Here is a 4,653-nt window from a genome sequence, read left to right on the forward strand (position 1 = left end):
CATCGCCCCGCGCTCCGCCCAGCCACTTCCGCCCGGCTCCCGCTAGCTTCCGGCGCGCGCCCCCTGACGCCACCCGCCCCCGCCCACACGTCCTCGCGGCCGGAAGCGCCGCGCCCGCAGCGGCGGGGCGCGAGGCAGTGACGTAGCGGCGCACGGCGCACTGGGAAGGGGAGGACATCCTGGGTTGGGGAGGGCGCGGGAGGCCGTGGGCGGAGGTGTTGTGCACCCCTTTTGCGGTCGCGTGTCTCAGGGGTGCTTCAGTGCCGCGGTTTTGATTGTTATTACTTTTAAAGGTAGAGGAAGTAAAGAACATGGCGGGGGGGCGGGGTGCGGGAATGCCCGGGCCATCCGTACTCAGAACAAAGCCCACCTGGTGGTGTTGCTGGGCAACGGCCAGGGAGTGGCAGGCGCTCGCATCACGTGGGCGCGCGGTGTTGTCATCCCGTCGTTGCGAGGGCGGAAGGGGAGCGGAATTGAGGATCGGTCCCTGCCGGCCCCCGGGCTCGTTGCCTGGGGCGCGGGTGTCCCCGGGCTGCGGCGGGCCGGGCGCGGGAGCTCCTTGGGGAAATGAGCGTCGCCACGGTGATGGGTTCCTCCGCGTGCTAAGCGGGAGCGATAAGCACGTGATATAACGCGTGCAAAGCACCAAACCGCGCGCTGCGTAGTAATCAGCCCTTTTCCGTTCGTGAAAAAGACCCAATCAAAAACAAAATCAGGGTGATCGCTATCAAACAAACACGGGAGAGCCCAAAAACATCAGGTTTGGGGCTCGGAAAGGTTCAGGCTTGGAGAGGACACGACGCCCAAGAGCTAGGGAAGGAATGAAAGGCCAGACCTCACCCGGCCCTCGTGCAAGACCCTCGTCGAAGACGTGCGCGCGGTTCCTTGTCTGAGTTCCTGCTGACCGAGCCACCGAGTTCCCGCGCTGCCCGGGCCGTTCGGTTGGCGGCGCGGAGGGCGCGCTGCTCTCTGCCCACTTACGTCAGCTTGCCTCTGATGACTGAGGTTCTGTCCCCGGAATTACATCTATTGCCTGTTTACTCTGGAGTTTCATTAAGCTTATGCTGTTCCCTTTCATGTGTTTGATAACCTCATATTTTTCAGACGTTTTACAGTTTGGTTGTGTAATTCATGTGATTACATTGTATATATTTTATGTTTAATTCTAGTTTGTAATAAATGTTGGCGTATACTCTGAAGCAGAGAATCTAAAAAATGTCCTTTCAATGGCCAATTGTGCCAGTGCTATTTATTGAACAAGAACAGATCTTGACAGGTGGAGATGGATGGAGATTATTCGGGGCAGAGGGAACATATGTTCCCAGATGGCGAGAAGTCTGGTTTGACTGAAGCCCGGGCCCGGTCTGTGAGGAGGGGGTGGTGCACACCGCAGTGGGAGCGCCTTGACCTGTAAGCAAAGGCTTGGGCTTCAGTTAAAGGGGAGCCCCAGAGCTGTGTGAACAGGAGTGTGACATGTCTGCTCTGTATGTCTAGGAGGTGACCCATGGCACAGGACAGCAAGACGGCTCGAATGGGAGGCAACGACTGTTGCAGACCCAAGGGAGCAGAGATGGGACGTGCCTTTGGGGCAAGAGAAGAGTCAGGATTAAAAACCAGATATGGGGACATGTAACAGGAGTAAAGTTGAGTTTAGAGTGCCCAGGGCTGCTGGGAAGGGCCAGCTCGGGGGCTGATGGGGAGAACCGAACAGAGACCTCGGGGTCCTGCCCCATGCAAGTCACAGTGACTGGTACACTAGATGGGCCACTTTGATGCATCTTTGGAATGTCAAATTCTTTCCCCAGAAGTTTGTTTCTTCTTAGTGGCCTTAAGCACCTGCTGCGACTGCCTTTTGGCAAATCCGGCACAAATGAGAGCGGGCCCAAGTGTCGGTCGGCATGTTAAATTTGAGGAGCTGGCCGGCTGCCCGAAGGGAGACCTCTAGGCAGCTGTGGGACCCAGACAAGCTAAGTCGAACAGAGGGGCACAGGTTGGGGAGCCACAGGCAGACAGGGTGGGTCTGACTTGAGCCCCCAGGAGGCTGTGGGGGGGGGGCAGGGCAGGCAGACCAGATGGGGGTTGAAAGGCTGAGGAGTCAATGTCACATTTCATACTTGAGCCTGTATGTTGGCTTCCCACAAGCCCTGGCTGAGGGCGGCGAGAATGCTATGGCTCTAAGAGGTGGAGCAGAGATGGCTCGTGGCAGTTCTAAATCCTGTCTCTCATGCCCCATCTGGGGGGAGTGGAAGCCAGACGTCACTGAGCTAAGGAGGAGTGCAGGTGGAGAAGGAGGAAAGTCAAGGGAGGCATCAGGCTGCTTCCAGAGGCCCGAGCCGGCTCTGAGGCTGGGGGACGTGGGGCGGTTATGAAGTGAGGGCCTGCAGCTGCCAGGAGCTGGGCATAGAGGGAATGGCTCAGCCCTGGTGGGTGAGGATGCGTCCTTTTTCTTCTGCGACCAGGGAGAGCGGGTGAGAGACACAGGAGCTTCTGGGAGAGGAGATGGGGCATTGGGCCAAAGGTTGCACCTGCTCCAGGGCCCGAGTGGGGGCTGCCTGCTGGGTGGGAGGCTTGGGCTCGACTAGAGTCCCCCCTGAGCAGCTGGTCTGGCTGAGGCTGGGGCCAAAGCACGCTGCTTCCTGCAGCCACTGTGAGCAGCTGGCGCTGGGTGGGAGGCGCAGATGGCAGCGGGCCTTGCCAGGGCTGAGGACACACGCGAGGAACTGGGGACCAGGGTCTGTGGCCTCAGATGGCCGGCCCTTCTCCTGGTTCCTTCCCCGCCCACCCCCACCCCCCTTTGTTTTTCCTATTAAGCTTAAAGTTGGAACAGAACCACTCAGGAATAATACTTTTGATGCAGATCCCCCAAATGTCAATATTTTCCCACTTTTCCTTCATCTCTCTCTGTTCTTTCTCACCCCCGAACCATTTGAGAGTAAGGTGCAGGCACGATGCCCCGGCGTTGGGGGTGCCATTCCTGTGGGCGCCAAGATTTCGGCCGGCACCCCATGTGCACCTGCATCTCGGCTTGATGCTCTGGTCACGGCATCCAGCCGGCTTGCGTCGTAGCCTCCAGTGACATCTTCCTGCACCAGCCATGGAGATTGCCTCATGCTGCTGGGCAGAGGCCCGCACCTGCTGTCATTCTGGGGACACCTGTCTTCTGTGATTCCCCTCCCTGGTGTTGAGTTCCAGGCACAGTTTCTAGCCTTGGGGTGTATCAGTCAATACAGTAGCTCTCCAGGGTTTGTAGCTCCTCTTGGCCTGGAAAATGCAGCTCTCAGGGCTCTCCTGGAGGCCGGCACAGCTCGGAGCGCACTCGCCAAGCCCTGCTGATCCCGCGCTCACCGGGCCCTGCCATGCAGCCTGGGGAGCCTAGGCTCCTCCTCAGAGCACCCCAGCCTCCACTGCCTGGCACTCGGAGGAGCTGGAGGGATGAGCGGCCTCACTCCTGCTTCCTGGACCTGAGTGCGCCACCCTGGGCAGGGATGAGGCCTCGTGCACCGGCCCGTGAGCTCCAGAATGGCCTTGCCCCTGCTGGTGCTCTTCCTGGTTGTGCGCAGACCCGTTCTGTAGGCTCCCCGTTCTGTTGGGGCCAGCGTTGAGGCGAGAGCATGCGCGCATCAACCCCAGAAGTACTTTTGCCTGTGGGGGGAACTATGTTTGTGGGACAAGACAGATGAAACCCCCAACAGAAGAAACTTGAGAGGAACAGGACCCCGCAGCACCCGAGTGGCTCAGTCGGTAGGGCATGTGACTCTTCATCTCAGGGTGGTGAGTTGTAGCCCCACATTGAGCCTGGAGCCTACTTAAACAAAATAAAATTAAATAAATCCTTAAAAAAAAAAAGGAAAAGGAGCAAGATCCCCAGAAATAGGACACCTGGAGATTGTATTCGCTGGTTATGAATAAGCAGGTGGGGGGGGGCATAAGCAGGGTCACTCGTGTTTGAACCCAGTCACTCATGCCCTCAAGGGAGGGTGGCCTCTCCTGGGGGACAGCAGGGTGTGAGGAGCCCCGTCCCAGCTGCTTGGGGACCCATCTGCCCTTTCCCAGCGACCCTTCGCCCCCTGTGGTCTTTCCACAGAGCTGGACAGCAGCCGTCTGTTCTGGCTTCTCATCTCATCCAGAAAATCCTAGGGTTTTGCCCTCGCCCCAGAGCTTCCTGGGGATTTTGCTTCTGCCTCCCTGGCACCTTCCAGAAGGCCGTCTGGCTCAGCACCAGGCCCCTGCCTGGTGACTCCATCTGTCCTTTGTTCAGCCAGATGAGGGCGTCCTGCAGGCTGGTGATGCCGAAGCCTGAGCACCACGCAAGGTGGCCCGATCAGGAGAGGATGGTTTCTGGCCCCGCGGTGACGCTGACAGCCCGAAGCCAGCTACAAACATGGGCAGGAGGAGATTCAGATCTGAGGTAGCAGTATGAGCTCGTGCTTTCATCACACAAGTGTGTGCACGTGCACACACATACAAGCACACACAGATGCAGACACAGATGGATGCGGAAATCTACGCACGCAGACACATAGGTGTGGGCAAATGTACTTACACGTGTTTCCTAAAATCAAGGACATCCCAGCGGCAGTGAGCACACCCAGCACACAGATCTTGGTTTCTTTCTTTCTTTCTTTCTTTCTTTCTTTCTTTCTTTCTTTCTTT

Source organism: Herpailurus yagouaroundi, unplaced genomic scaffold (genome assembly GCF_014898765.1).
Source record: "Herpailurus yagouaroundi ecotype Mexico unplaced genomic scaffold, PumYag 214, whole genome shotgun sequence".
Lineage (NCBI taxonomy): Eukaryota > Metazoa > Chordata > Mammalia > Carnivora > Felidae > Herpailurus > Herpailurus yagouaroundi.